This window comes from Xyrauchen texanus, chromosome 29 (assembly GCF_025860055.1).
Source record: "Xyrauchen texanus isolate HMW12.3.18 chromosome 29, RBS_HiC_50CHRs, whole genome shotgun sequence".
Classification (NCBI taxonomy): Eukaryota; Metazoa; Chordata; class Actinopteri; order Cypriniformes; family Catostomidae; genus Xyrauchen; species Xyrauchen texanus.
Genome location: NC_068304.1, coordinates 33,854,363 through 33,870,593, shown reverse-complemented (window position 1 = coordinate 33,870,593; position 16,231 = coordinate 33,854,363). Strand labels below are relative to the sequence as shown.

Sequence of the window (16,231 nt, the reverse complement as noted above, 5' to 3'; positions counted from 1 at the left end):
TCGGTTTGTTTATTGAACGTGTGCATTCTAAATAAGCACAAACTGTAAAGCCACTTATATGAGGCGCTACAAAGTAAACCAAACTGTTTGCTTTAGTTTATATAGCAATGTAATTGTAACATTATGCTGTCTCACAATTTATTAAATTGTGACACATGCACAGAGATGTCTATCATATTGTGAAGTTGATGGAGCCTTGCATTTCACTCCTCTTGGTTTTGTTGTTATCCACTGTGGAGTTGAGCAGATTATTTCAGCAGATAAAGACCACAGCACAAAATAGTCTAAACCATGACAGTGCTGTCCACTTTCAGTGATTAATGATTCCTCACTTCCTGTGATGGACAACACCAGGGAGGAATGCTTCTGTCGAACACATCAGAGAGACTGACAGAGTGAGCTGTGAGATGTTAAGGAGGTTAGACATCTGTTTTTAAACACAACACAAGTGCCAGTTTGTGGTTTGACATCTTCTGTCACAGGTGCACACAGCAAAATAAAATTATTTTCTCACTCTGTATTTTTGTCTTGTTTGACTGTAAAAATATCCTTAAAACAAGATACATTTACTTGAGGAGCAAAATGACTAATGATATTAACTCTTTATTTCAGAGAAATTAAAATTCAGTAAGGGTTTGTGCTTAATTAAAAGGGGAAAAAAATGCCTTTCAAGTTTATTTTTCCTCTCCAATTGACAAATAGTGGTCTTGTTAAAGGAATATTCCGGGTTCAATAAGTTAAGATCAGTCGACAGCATTTGTGTCATAATGTTGATAAAAAAAACTACTGGACTTGCCCCTCCTTTTCTTAACAAAAAAGTAAGTAAGTAAAATTTATTTCTAAAGCACACTCAAACACAGCAAAACATTAAAATAAAACAAACGCACCAAGTACATATGAATATACAATACATTCATAAAACAAACACGTCATAAAAAAAAATAAAAAAAAATAAAAATAAAAAGACAATCTCATTTAATACTGCAAAACGCTCGAGAATAAAAATGTGTTTTAAGCCTACGTTTAAAAGTAGACAGTGATGAAGCTTGTCTAATGTCAAGTGGTAGCTGATTCCATAGCCTAGGGGCAGCAACTGCAAATGCTCTATCACCCTTGCATATACAACGTGACCGAGGAATATGCAATAACATTTTGTCTTCAGACCTTAAAGACCTAGTTGGTAAGTATGGCTGTATTAAATCCCTAATATATGATGGGGCCTGGTTATTAAGAGCCTTAAAAACAAACAAAAGTATTTTAAATTGAATCCTAAAATAAACAGGAAGCCAGTGCAGCGAGGCCAGGATTGGTGTAATATGATCCCTTTTTTTTAGATGTCAAAAATCTGGCTGTAGCATTTTGAACCAGTTGAAGACGGAAAAGAGAGGATTGAGGAAGACCAACATAAAGAGAATTACAATTATCCAATCGAGAGGTGATAAAAGCATGAATAACAGTCTCCAGGTCTTGAAAAGATAAAACTGATTTAAAATTAGAAATCATTCGTAACTGATAAAAACTATTTTTCACTACTGAATTTATTTGTCGGACTAAGCCCAAGTCAGAATCTATAATGACACCAAGATTCCTCACATGCGAATTAACATGGTGGAAGTGTTGGCCAAGCTTGTTAGCAAGAGCGCTTCTAGATTCAGCAGAACCAAAAATAATCATTTCAGTCTTATCATTGTTTAACTGGAGAAAGCATAAATATTTTTTGAAAGGGTCCAATTTTTGAACATTAAAATACTCAATCTTTCAAAAGTATAGCCACAAGACATAAACAATATGTGTGCAAACATAATTTTAGTGTGATAAAATCACTTACTAAACTTTTCTGTAAAGTCAAAGCCAATTTTACAACTTCGTTGCAATAAAGAATTAATGCTGTAAACCCTAAACCCCTGAAATTACAGTAAAACAAAGATTTAAACAACGTTGGAGCTGAAATGATACACATGTTTTGATAGTAATCATTAAATTAATGTAAATGCTTCTATAAAATGATATGCTTCACAATTTTGCCTTTTTAAACCCTATCAAAAATTGGCCCCATTCACTTCCATTGTAAGTGCCTCACTTTAACCTCGATTTTATGCAACAAATGCTGTCTATTGATCTTAACTTGTATTGAACCTTTTATTATTCCTTTAAGCATAAACTTAACAAAACAAAACAAGACTTAATATGTAATATGTTCTCAAGTAAATGCACATTGTTTTAAGGATGTTTTACTAGACAAAAATAAAATTGATCATTCTGCATGTGTCTGGACATGCTATCATGAAAGTTGTGGTGGTGGTGGTGGTGGCATTGCAGCATGGGAACAGTGGTTTCTCAGCAGGGGTTGTGAGGAAATCCTGCCGTGCTGAGAGCCGGCGTTCTGTCCACACTAATTACAGCATAAGTGGACTTGAGGGAGCCAGGGCATATTACTTTACATTAACATGCTTATGTGATCGGCTTTATACAGAGACCAAGGTTTCACTGAAATGCATTTTACATTTAAAAATGCTAAACCAGAAAATGCTGTTGTTTTGGATTTATCAATCTCTCCATTGCGCTGTTCTTCCTGTGTGTTGCTACAGTAGGGCCCTCTGAAACTTGATAAAGTGGGTCTGCAGGGCTGGATTAGGGGCCCCCTGTCTCTCACTATGATTAATGAGCCCTTCAAACACACTACTACGCCTCTGATAGAACAAGTTTTGCCTCCCAGACAGAGAGAGAGAGACGGGCCTCACGTCCAGAGAGACAGAGAGGGAATGTGATAGATTTTATGTGTTTTTGTTTGTTTTTTTATGTATTAATGCTTATATTGTATGCATAATAATCATACCAATAAAGTACTTTGTATTTCATAACTTGAGAGACAGACCTAAATCAGGAATCTGGGACTGAAAAAAGGGAAATTATTTTATTTCTTGTTTACTCAAGTTTATTGAAAGTGTGTACAAGAAATGTAAATTGGTACTTAATGCAATTAAAAGTATAATATATATATATATATATGAGAGAGGGAGAGATAAACACTTGAAAGGGAATGTTTCATTTGAGTGTAACAAAACCATAAACACACATGTCTGCATAGAAAAACAAGGATTCATGCTGATTTGTGCTTAAACTAGTAGTTAGAGTTAGATCAGTCTCACCAGATAGAGACACCGACTGAGAGAGAACAGCAAATGAACAGCCCCAGGAATCAGGGTGGGGGCCCCTTCCACTACTCCATCTGCCTTATAATTAGTCCATCCTGAAGCAGCCCTATAAGGAGATTCTTATTCTTAGTATCTGAAGTTTTTAAAGATTTTTATTATTATTATAAGGTGAGGTTTTTGGTCAAAAATTACATTCTTACGCCCGTCTAGATATATTTTTAAATTGCATAGCAGCGGCTGAGGGTTATTTATAATTTTTCTCCTTTAAACCAGGGCAAATAAAGCTCTTCCTGCCTCCACGCTGGGCCACGGATGGTACCTCTTTACAAATACTCCTGTGTGCCATTATTATATATCATTATACCTTTTTCACACCCTCTTCCTGTTCTTCAGCCGCCTCTGCACGTACTGTTTAATGTCTTGTCACTCTTTCCAGACTGATCACACAGTGAAATTGGAAACAGCAGGTTGGTAGATCTTGCTTGAAATCGGTCTATGCTTTCCAAAATTCGAAACACTGCCCCTAGTGGACAAAGTGGGTAACTGTCGGTGAGAGAGGAGTAGACAATTTTATGCATATGAAATTCCGCACCTGCATTCCAATCTTCATCTTGATGAAATCCTTCTTACATGATTACGCAGTGTGTTTTCATGAGCTGAATGGTAGGCTGCAGGATTTGCGCAAATTTTGCACTCAAACTATTATGCTGATAATATTATTTGTAATTAAAAAATAAATGGTTAAAATAGAAAAATGCAAAATACAGAAAATCACATGCACATACATTTGTTTTTTATGTTATTTTCCGTATTTTGCATTTTTCTATTTTAACTATTTATTTTTTCATTATATTATTTTTTCAAATAATATTGCTGGCATAGCCATTGACCAGGAAAATAAAAAATGGCACTCCATGTCAAAAAGGTTGCCGACCCCTGCAGTAGAATAAAGAGGAATGCCTATTTTATAAGATGTACCTCTCAACCGAAACCCCAAACCTAACCCTAACCAGAGGGAGAAATGCAACCTCCAAATCACACTCGTCACTGATAACTTTGTGATTTCAACGCATGATCTGAAACCAGGTTGCTAGTTTTTCAGCATGCATGGTTCCTTTGTGCACTTTAGAGTTCAGAAAACAGCTTTCCCACCAATTAAACAAACTGGACTTTGACGCAAAACAGACTTGAATCTGCACCGAAAGCTCTTGTATAAGAACAGTCTTAGAGTTCTGCATCTGAAGTGTGTTTGTTGGGGGATGTTTGTGTCTCCCAGCAGCTGATGCTGACACTATTGATTGTTCTCCTTTCTGATCAGTTGATCACTTCATCTGACTGTGTGATTTAGGGATGGACGGATCGATACTAAAGAATCGATTCTTCCGATACTGATGTGGTATCAAGAATATCAATCCTCACATAAAATATCGATTTTGAAGTTGTTTTTTTTTGTGATCATATTATTTAGATTACATGAGTATTAATGCATCTCATAAGCTTCGAAGTGGAAAAAAGAATTATATTAGTGAATTGTTGTATGTAATGGAACAATGTTTTTCTTCCGCTCATGAACACCAGATGTCTTAACGTCAGCAGAAATGCTGAAATACACTAGCAGTCACAGACAGAACTCACCCTTTCAGACATAGCGCTCGTTCAAAGAGGGAGCAGTGTAATGACAGAAAAACAGCATCGGGAGTTATTCACACATGACAATCTAGACATGACATGTATTATGTCGTAATGGGCTCACTTGACAATTTTAACAGAGTTGTTAAAACATTAATAATGATCTGTAATCCTTGTTAATGATACTATTATGAAAACTGCCCATGGATTTACTGTAGTAATAGTGTATTAACCATGACTGTAAAAGCCATGTCTTTTTTTTTTGTTTGTTTTTTTTTGTCAGTAACCATGGTGTTGATACAATTAACCATGGTTTTGCTACAGCATTACTGTAGTATCCATATTGTAACTTGTTTTAGTAATAGTAACCATATAACAATATCTATGGTTCATTTTGTGGTTTTATATGTGGTTTATACTTAACTAATTTTTAAAGGGTAAACAAAGCAGCCGTAATAATTTTTTGCTTACGCCTATAAAATTACAAAAAAGTAATACTCTAAGTTACAAATTTTATCCAAAGAATTCTCAAAAATTCAATTCATTAGAGCTGTCGGTATTGGTATCAATAATTGCGCTACTGGCCTAAAAGCAATTGGTATTGGATCGAAAAGAATAAGTGGTTTCGCCCATCCCCATTGTGATTATGCATTGATTGGTGAGGAAAGAGTAAGGGGGCTGCTTTCCTTTAGTTGTCCTTTAATAGGGTCTCTGTGACCTCATGCTGTGACCCTCTGCATTAGGGCTGGGTATTGCCAGCCACCTCATGATGCAATACTTATTGTGTCACGATTCCATATATCATAATACATCACAATGCATATGTCACAATTCAATATATCACTATTCACAAGCTTTCAATTCAAGTTTCTTTCTGCATACAGTATAAAAGAAATAATCTTTCAGCTAATAATACTGGTATTAATTATATATGGGACCTATTACTTGGTAAATTATGGAAATATTAATTTAATACATTTTATTTTCATAATTCTTTCTTCGTTTTGGTCACATTTTAGCTTTTTAATAATATACAGGTCCATGCATATATATATATATATTAGGGCTGTCGATTTAACGTGTTAATTCAGTGCGATTAATGTAATTAAAAATAATGTGTTAAAAAAATGTACATTTATAATCCATCACAATGGATTATAATCAGGAAGATTCCTGAGAAATGCAAGCTTGTAGTACCACCTGTTTACTCCAGAGGGGAGTAATTGAAATTTCAGCTGTGTGGCAATGCGCAGTTTATACAGTGAACAAAACAACCAGACAGCACAAAACGTTCTTGCGTCCAAAACACTTGATGGAGTGCAAATTCGAATTAAGGGATCTCAATATGTGTTCTAAGTATTAAACTATATTTAACTTGACACAGTGACCTAAATATTTTATGTTTATGACGCAATGCCCCGCAACATTTTTTATATTTATAGATAACTATGTTTAATTATTTCATTATATATTGAATTATTGATATATGAGGCTGGCGACCTGTCCAGGGTGTCCCCCGCCTTTCGCCCAATGTTAGCTGGGATAGGCTCCAGCCCCCCGCGACCCTGTACACAGGATAAGCGGTTGACGATGGATGGATGGATGGATGGATGGATGATATATGAGGGTCTTTCTCAGCAAATATTTCTATATGCGATTAATTAATCAGGACATCATGTAATTAATTTGATTAAAATTGTAATCGATTGACAGCCCTAATGTAAATATAAATATATATATATATCTATAGAGGGAGATAGAGATGGAGAGAGAGAGAGAGACTTTACTCTCAGCACACGGTGAAAAGATCTTGCTGCTAAACTTCATCGAATCGAGTCGAATCTGAAAAATTGCCAGCCAAAGTTTGTAAAGAGTTGTACATAGTATAAAAGAGCGATCTTGGGATTCTAAGACATATCAACATTGGGATTGTTCAAATGTAGATTACATTTAATTTGAAAATCAATATGTTTGCCCGGCCCTCGTGCCAAACACGTGAGAGAGTCTCAGCTTATCCACGAGAAAAACGGGCTCAGTTTCAGTCTCTCTCTTGCCTCATAAAAGCATCTCTGACTGCGCTAAGGAACGACATTCTGAGTTTGCACTTATTTGGACAACAGGCTTGATAATAAATACAAAACTAGTTGAACATAAATTACGATACATGGATCTAAAGTATCGAAACAATATTGTGGAAAAAGTCTCGCGATTTATGGATATTTGTTGTATTGTATTGACCGAGCCCTACTCTGCATCATTGCTTGGTCTAAACATATACTCTGAGCATATAAGTTTAAAGCTTGTGAGCTTCATGTCCTCAAAACTTTAAAAGATGTTCAGAGTTTTGGTTGAAACACTGTTTAGTAGCAAGACAACTCGATATCTACAAGAAGAACTGTGCTAAGTATTTGGTACTTGTTGCTTTTGGATCAACAGAAATTCTGATTACAAAGTCTGTACACGTTTTTGCACATTCAGTAGCGAATCGACTCTGCTGTGCAATTATTTGAGTTTTCCACCAGTCTATTATAGTTGTAATAAACCATTTCTGAAAATTCTTCCCTAAACGCCACACACACACAAAAAAAAAAAAAAAAATTGGTTGCTGGTTGCCTTACATGTCAGTCAAACAATCTTTTCCTGTCTTAGTGGGCGGAACTTGAAAAAAACAAAAGGGGCTGGGCCCAGGTTTTATGCAGCTAGAGTCCAGTAGATACATCTAGGCCCAGTGTTTTATACATTAGAATTTTGGAAGTCATTCTCTATCAGAGTACAAGTCCAACACCCCTCTCCTCTCTCCTTGTGTTTCGATGAGGTGTTGATAAGATCCTGATCAGTTCTGGTCACCCCTCAGAGGGTCTCAGAGAATCTAGTTTCACTTAAATTGGTCGTCTCGCTTTTCGTGTAGTCAAGCCTTTTGAGTCGTCTCCTCTTTTCCTTTTATTCCGTCCTGGTGACCTGTCGTCATGAGCGGAAGGTGTCACATTACACCCTCTCGAAAGGCTACCTCTCTCAATTAATTTAGTTGGGTATACATTGTTAGCATGACAAAAACTGTACATTTGTATTGCCAGATCAAATAAAGTTACAATAGTACAAATGGAGTAAATAAGTCATTATTAGTGGTGTTTGCTAAGGAAAACAAGCATCACTACTACTATTGCTCATATTTGATTTAAACAGACCCCTAACCATAAGTGTTATACTTCAGCGTTTAACCTGTCCTGCACTGGTTGTGCTAGAGACATGAATGATATCTCAAATCATTCAAAGCTTTGCGGTCAAATTTAGAATTTCGCCTGGCAGACGATACAATGGATGAAAAAATCCCATAGACTTGCTTTGAAGGAGGGACTCGAGCCACATCTAGAGGCCAGAATATCACAGAGACTTGGGGATAACCTCTTTTGACTTAGGTAAGCAAGCAACCATGCAAATACCTTAGCATACCTTAGCGATCGCAAAGCACTGTCACACTTTCTTCACTCATGTAGAGCGATTAGCTCCGATATGTGTGATCCTTGTTTTGGATTGAAGCCAAATGTTATTAATGAGCAGTAAAGTGCTGATGTGTTAATCAGATCATTGATTGTTAGATTCAGCTCTTCTAAACAAATACGGTTCAATTGATGCAAAGAATGGAAATTTGTTGGGCAGGTTTTGTTTGTAATTTTCGTTCTTTTCATGATCTGTGACTTGTTTATGCATATGGAAATGTTTTAACTTAGTTTTCCATTGAAGCTGTGTTATTGTGCTGAGGTCAAGTTGTAGGATATACGAGGAGAGCTTGGTGTCTTCATTAAAAATTAAATAAATTAGACGTGATACATTTTGTTCATTCATGTCAGTTTCTTGTTGTTGCTCATGAAAGGGCTCTTAATGTCAACATGAAACAGCATTCACAACCCAGTTTACTTCAGTGATGTGGTATATTTCTGACCTAAAGAAATGTAGGATGGGACTTGATTTTATCCCTTAATAACTTTAAGACGTCATGGTGGAAAAAAGTTATTACATAATTTTTGTTTTGATGACATTTTACGAAATACTTCTGGTGAATCATGCACAATTAGAAATGTGTATTAACAAAGTCTATTGGGTCCATTTTGATTGCATGATGACTTTAGGCCCTAAAGCTTTGTGCAAGTCAGTTTGCTGGTATACAAAAACATGTACTGTAAAGGTTTATATGCATATGTTTTATTTATGCAAGTGTGTAAAAAAACAGCTTCTGTGTGTTACAATGTCTTGTGTTTGTAGCCTGGCGAGTGACCTCTTTTCTAGTTGCATGTAAACAAGCAGTAAGTCTGCAGTTGGTATGCACAAACATCTGTATTTGAATCAGTCTGTCGTGTGACACGGCACGGGCCAGACTAAATATAGCAAATTCCATGCAGTCATTGAGCATTACCTTTTATGCCCTGACCTGCCATTAAAAATAAAAAAAACCTGACGCTGATAATGCAGCGCACACACACGTTTAGTAGGCAGAGTAGAAACCGACCGCAAGACCTCAAGACCGGTTTTACAAACAGAGGGAGTCAGAGTTATGCATGACCTGTGACTGATGTCTTTGTGATGCATCAGGCCAAAATAACTCTTCCCCTCTGCTTCGACCTGTTCCATCCATCTGTCCATCTCTGCACTTTTAGAGCAGAGCTGCAGGATGTGCTGTGAAACTGTATACCGGCCTGATGTAGCGCATTGAGGGAGAAATTAATTTGCTGTGTGTGTCATGCGTGAGGTCTGTCACTCAAAGCCTCTGAATAATTTACAGAACGACCGTCGTGTGAAATCAGCCATATTTAATGTGTCATGCTGATACAGTATATGATGGTTTGACTTTGTTGCTGAATTAGGGAAGAGGTCAACATGCAATGACCTTTTTGTTTATTTATTTGGGTGAATCTAATGAAGAAAAATATCTGGATAGTTTTTCACCCCAAAATCAAAAAGAAAAGGGACAGTTTTTTATTTTTATTTTACATTGTTATATTATATTCTGCATTGTTTTCAAGACAGTTAAGCACATTTACCTACTAAATTAATGTAATTGTGAAAATATCTAACTCTCATCTGTAATGCAGTACCGAACATCATTCTGTATGTTTTATTTTTTATTAAATCTGCATTAATTAATTACAACATATACAATATGTATTGTACATATACAATATTATTTTATATTTTATTGAATAATATTATTTATATTTATTATTTATATTGTATAAAGTATATAATATAAAAAATATAAATACTTTGCAAAGGTTTAATCATTTATTTATATATATATTTTTTTTATTTTAGGCTGAAATATAACTGAATATGAATATGAGATTCACCCAAATAAATTAAATATCAGCTAGACACATTAATGAAATAATAATATAATATGACCTGGACGTGTTCTTGATTGGTTTTGTGAGATTTCCCCCATTCATATTTAAATTGGTGTCTTTTGCATCTTGTTTTGGATTTGATGACTGGGTCAGACAGTCTTGCTGATTTGCCCTGACACTAATGATGCATTTTTGTTGTTGTTAGCAAAAGACACTTAACGTCTGTTGTTTGTAAATGTAGTTTCGTGTATTTGAGGATCAGGGGTGTCACACTCTCAACTAATGCATCTCAGTGATGTCCTTTAGTTTAGATATTTTTTTAGTATCTGTATTGTGTTTTTTGCGCTCTTCTGTACATGCTTTTCTGACGTGCTCCTCGTGTGCAAACAGAAGTTGTGTTGAGGGAGGGGCCTTCGGGGACCTCAAGCACAGTATATCCCACCAGTGTGACCTCTGACCCCACCTGCCATTAATCACTCTGTTCCTGATGGGCTAGTCCCTCTGGGAAAATCAACCCAGCAAGGCATGATGGGAGGGTCAACCGAGGGCCAATCAGAGCGCTGCTCCAGTCAGCAGTGGCGCCACAGTCAACTACAGGCCAAGAGCCGCAGTTCTGCAGAGCGCAAGCGTGAATTTACTCTGTTTATTTGGTTACTGTCAGAGAACCAGCAAAACTGACATACTGTTTCACAACAAACTTAAGGTAAAGTCAAAATATATAATGCACGCACTTGTCTTTTGTGCCTTAAAACATTGTTTAAGGTCTTTTAATGCTGATTTTTGGCATACTGTAATGTAAACTAGAACAGTATGGTTATACAGTATAACAGTAACAATATTCCAGGTTCAATACCATTTAAGCTCAATCAATACAATATAGATCTGATTATATATTCTGATTGGATGAGCAGTGTTCAAAGCCAATGTAAAATGTTTATAAACACACATCTCTGACTCCGTAGTAAAATCACTGTAACAAACTGCCTTTTTTGCTTGTCATTTACACATATTTTTTTTATTGCATTTTTTTACAAATATTGTTGTTGGTAACACTACTATTAATCTTTGTTAATGTTAGAAAAAAATAAAATTGCTCATTGTTAGGTCATAGTGCGTTAACTAATGTTAACAAATACAGTAGATGTTGAAATTAACATAACCAAGATTAATAAATGCTGTAAAAGAATTGCTCATTGTTAATTCATGTCAACTCATTTGCTAACTAATCTTAACAAATAAACCTTATTGTAAATTGTTACTTTGTCGTTCTTGTTTTTGTTGTTGTTTTTTCTCCTGAATGTTTTTGTCATTTTTCATGTATGAAATGTGCTTTGCAAACTGTTTTTTGATTATTTTAAACGTGATTAATGATTTTAGTTTAGTTTGCACTGTGTGCTATTAGGAAATGTATTCAAAGCTGCAGTCATTATGAATCATTCAGAGCTTTTTCACTGTTGTGTATCACTGTTTCTATTGTCTCTTATCCATTCTCTACTGTGTGTTCTCGTACATATGAAATCATGGCTTCCTGCTGACCAGCATTTTAATTCAGCCATCAATAACCTCAGGCTGACCTCTAACCCTTGTGGTTTTACTAATTGTTAGATGTTGGCTTGATGGTCAGAACAGCATTAAAGAACTGCAGAGATACTTCTGGACTTCCTGGAAATTATCAGATCATGCATCTAACGTTACATCGATACACTTCTAATCAGCATGAAGGGGTGGACAGGCTATTTAACCGCTGTTGAGTTTCATATCATTCTCAAACATTGACATTTACAGCTCTAAAAAGCCCTTTTGTTTCTTTGTGTGCGTGTCATACAACCTTTAAACTTGAGGGTTTTTCATCATACATTCTGTAATTTCTTTATGTTCTGCTATGTAGAGCAAGATCATAAATCTGTCAGTTGATTTGAGGTGGTACGAGTCATTTCTATCATCATGCTTTTAGATCAAATTCTGGGTTTGTTGCTCGTATTTTAGCTGTTCTGATGGCTGTGACTGCTGTTGTTTCGTATCTGCTGCGACGGCATAAAAAAAAAAAACATTAAAGGCAAGCTGCACTGAGCTGATGTTAAGTTAAATTGATAGTTTGTTAAAAAATACAAATTCTGTCATAATTTACTCGCCCTCATGTTGTTCCAAACCCATATGCCGTTGTTTTGTCTTTGGAACACAAAAGGTGAAATTTTGAAGAAAGTTTGCAAAACTCTTTTCCATACAACAAGTTGATGGTGACCATGGATGTCAAGCTCTAAAATGGACAAAAAAAAAAACAAAAAAAAAGCACCATAAAGGGATCCAAAATTGACTCCATACTTGTGTGCTATATTCTAAGCCTTCTGAAGTCATACAATACATTTTGGTGAGAAACGTAACCAACTTTTTGGATTTACTCACTGAAAATGCAAATCTCGTGTTCATGTTTATTCATATACGGTGCTACTAAACGTCATAGGTAGTTGTGTGTCTCGTAACCAAATGCAACCCACCAACTTTGAATTTGCTCAAACTTTTGTGTTCCGATGAAGAAAATAAGTTATACATGTTTAGAACTACAAGAGCATGAATAAATGATGACAGAATTTTCATTTTTGGATGAACATTTCCTTTAAGGCAGGGATGTCCAAACCTTTCCATTTGAAAAAAATAAGGTGCTGTGGGCCACATCCCTATAATCAGTTATGCTTAAATGAAGTTTTATTCATAATTTGTGCTCTATGCTTGTGTAGGCCCTACATTTAAATAAAGGATATGGTATTTCACTCACAAAGAACTCTTATAATGGAACAGTGATACGTCTTATATAAAATATTATACTCCATTTTATCTTTTTGACGTCCAATCAGTGGCACTGCAAAAAAAATATAGATCTGCTACTGAGTGTTGGGTGTGACCATCACAATAATCAGAATTATATTACCTTTTCCTGTTATGAAGTGATGCAACAAATTACTCTTTATTTTCAATTATTTTCAGCATTACTTGCATTACAAATATGATTTTAATTTGATCAAAATGATTGCATGATTATATTTAGTGGACATGCATGTGCAAGCTGAGTGTGTGCATCAGACAGATATGCAAATGATATAAGCGCTCTCTTCTACAGTATATAGTATGTCCTCACTCAAATGGTGCTGGGAAGCACTTGAATAATTTTTCTTGTTTCAACTAAATATCAGAATGAACCAGTTGATTATACATCCCAGTGCTAGAGAGGACTTCCTGGAAAAGTATGATCGGTTCACACATCTCTGTGCACACTTAACAAACTCTGTTTAGCCGCTTGCACAACTGCAGCTCTACTCAGTTGTATGATGTGGGGTATCGGGACATTTTAACAAGAACAAGTACATGAGTAAAGTACCGAACCTGATGTCAGTCCTTTAATAAATGCATCATTCTTTCTGCGTGGTGCTTCATCCTTGGAAATAAGGAGTATTCCAAACTCCTGTTGAACTGTGCCATTGGATAAAGCTGATGGCGACAGGCAACATAGAACACTCTAGTGGAGACTATGCGCTGTGAATAGTGGCTGTACGTGATCGCGACATCCAGTGTCCAGAAATATAATTTCTCCATAGAGGGCCTAAATCTATTTTATTTCTAAATCTCTCGTGGGCCTCATCAGAGCAGTCGGAGGGCTGCAAATGGCCCTCAGGCCGGACTTCGGACACCCCTGCTCTAAGGCATCAAATTGGAATTATATTTCTAGCAGATCATGTTTCTGATTCAAAGAGACATGTATGTGTGTAATGAGGTCCATTATAGCAGTCTCCTCATGCGCTCTGTGTTCGCAGTGGATTACTCCTCTCACACAATCCCTCCCTGATGCCTGTCACAGTGGGAGCTGCTGTGTGCTTTTCATAAGGACGTTTAACCAGACAGCAAACGACCGCCCCGAATCCTCCCCTGCCCCTGACCTAAAGATAAGCTGTTGAAAAGTTTAATGTATGGCTATCAAAAGTCTCAGGCTGGTTTGCGCTCTTATCCAGGTCAAGCTTGTTTGAGTAAAGCAGGCTAATATGTATTTTTCTGCCCGGAGCCCTCCTGTGTCTTTTGAAGTCTGCTCTGGCGGCAGTGCTGTCATTTGGGTGACCTGAACTCTCACCCCTATACACACATTACATATACCCCTAGAATGTCAATGCATTTTATTGAGTTTAAATGTAAAGTGGATTTTTAGCATATAACTATTATAGGAAGCATTGCTGCTACGGTTTAAAGAACAATGAAAAAATAAACTCACATTGATTCATAATAGACTCATTCTGGGGATAAAAGTTGCAGTGATTGTTTTACTGAATTACTGTAAGTAGAGCTGCAATTAATGATTATTTTGATCATCAATTAATCTTCCATTATTACTTTGCTTAGTCAAATATAAGCCCAATTTTATTTCCTGTATTTTATTCATGAATCTGTATTTATAAAAAAAAAACATAAGTGATTGTGTGTTATACATTGTGTACATAAAAGGTTTAAAATACTTTATAAATGTTACACTATAAATTGCATGTAGTTTTTACCAAAAATTAGAATTATTTTAGTTGCTGTGCAAGACTTCAGGTGCTAAATATATAGGCTATAGTTTTTCAAATTTGATCTTATAATTTGGCACATTCAAGCTTTTTAATAATGTACAAATTCCACATTCTATTTCATCAAAGCCCATCTGTAGGAGTTTATTTGTTAAATTCTTCAATATTACAGTATTTCAGTAATACAGTGTTTACACATTTTTATAATTATTTGTAGTTTATGCATACATTTTTATTTTACAAAAAACTGTACATGTGCAGCAGCACTGTCTCTTTAAGGGATCTCACGGAAATGTGAGCAAATTAAGGAAAGAGGAGTAGTATGGTTTCTTCACTGCATCCATGCATTGTGTGATTTAGAATTAGTTTCTTTTTACTTTTAGAGCAGCAAAATGACCAAATAACCAAAATTATTTTAAAAGAAACCTTTATTTAGTGAAAATGGATTACGTGGATCTCATCTTTGGACACTGGGTCTGTTGAGCCATTTCGGTGCTAAACATATTTGCCACTCACGGCAACTGGCCCACATTAAACTGAATGCTTATGATCTTTTAAGTGTTTATCATAAATGCGCTGGATCATGTTTTTTTTTTCTGCTTCAGCTTGTCTCAAACAAGTTGTATCATGCAAACACATTTTTCCCTACTGAAAAATGGCATCACTAACAGTTGACACTGACTCCACACACACCGCATATTTACAACTAATCGATAATGAAATTCATAGATAATTATCAATTTTAGCAATTTGTTACATTTACATTTATGCATTTGGCAGACGCTTTTATCCAAAGCGACTTACAGTGCACTTATTACAGGGACAATCCCACCGGAGCAACCTGGAGTTATGTGCCTTGCTCAAGGACACAATGGTGGTGGCCGTGGGGATCAAACCAGTGACCTTCTGATTAACAGTTATGTGCTTTAACCCACTACACCACCACCACTCCAGTTGTTGCAATTTGTTGTTGCAACACTAGAATTAAAAGTAAATAATTTTAATTGATCGGCATTTTTTTTATCAATATCAAAATATCTTGATTCATTTTAGAAATTACAACAATAATAAATGTAAATAGACTTAACGAAATGTATATTAAAGTTATATAATTTAAATGGCATACATAAGAGAAAACAAATAAGTGAATCATTAATTATAAAGTGGATAGTTCTGGCTCTAAAATCTGATTTGAAGTGGAAAAATCAAGGTGTTGTGTTGCTTATCTCTTTAAATGACAAAACATTTATTATTGATTGGTTTCTGGTCAGCATTTCTGAAGCGAAATGAACCCTTCTCATATTTCCAGGTTTGGAATGCAAAAGTAAACTATAGTGGGGTAAACTCATATAGTGGTGTAGGCAAATATAATTTTTGCGTTTTCATTTTCCAAGACTTTCCAAAAGAGGAAAATAAATAGAGAAAGATGGATTACAGGAAGACAGAAGAGAGAGAGAGAGATGCTGAATTTATGGTCACTCCCTCAGTAGCCATATTTTTTTTTCTTCAAAATGCCAGGGTAATATAACACAAACAATAACATTATGAATTTACATGAATT

The 16,231-nt window shown here is 35.6% G+C and overlaps 1 pseudogene; it reads left to right on the top strand.

The window, feature by feature from the left end:
- The window catches only part of LOC127622977 (AT-rich interactive domain-containing protein 3B-like), a 62,182-nt pseudogene that overhangs the window by 36,811 nt on the left and 9,140 nt on the right, over nt 1-16,231 (top strand).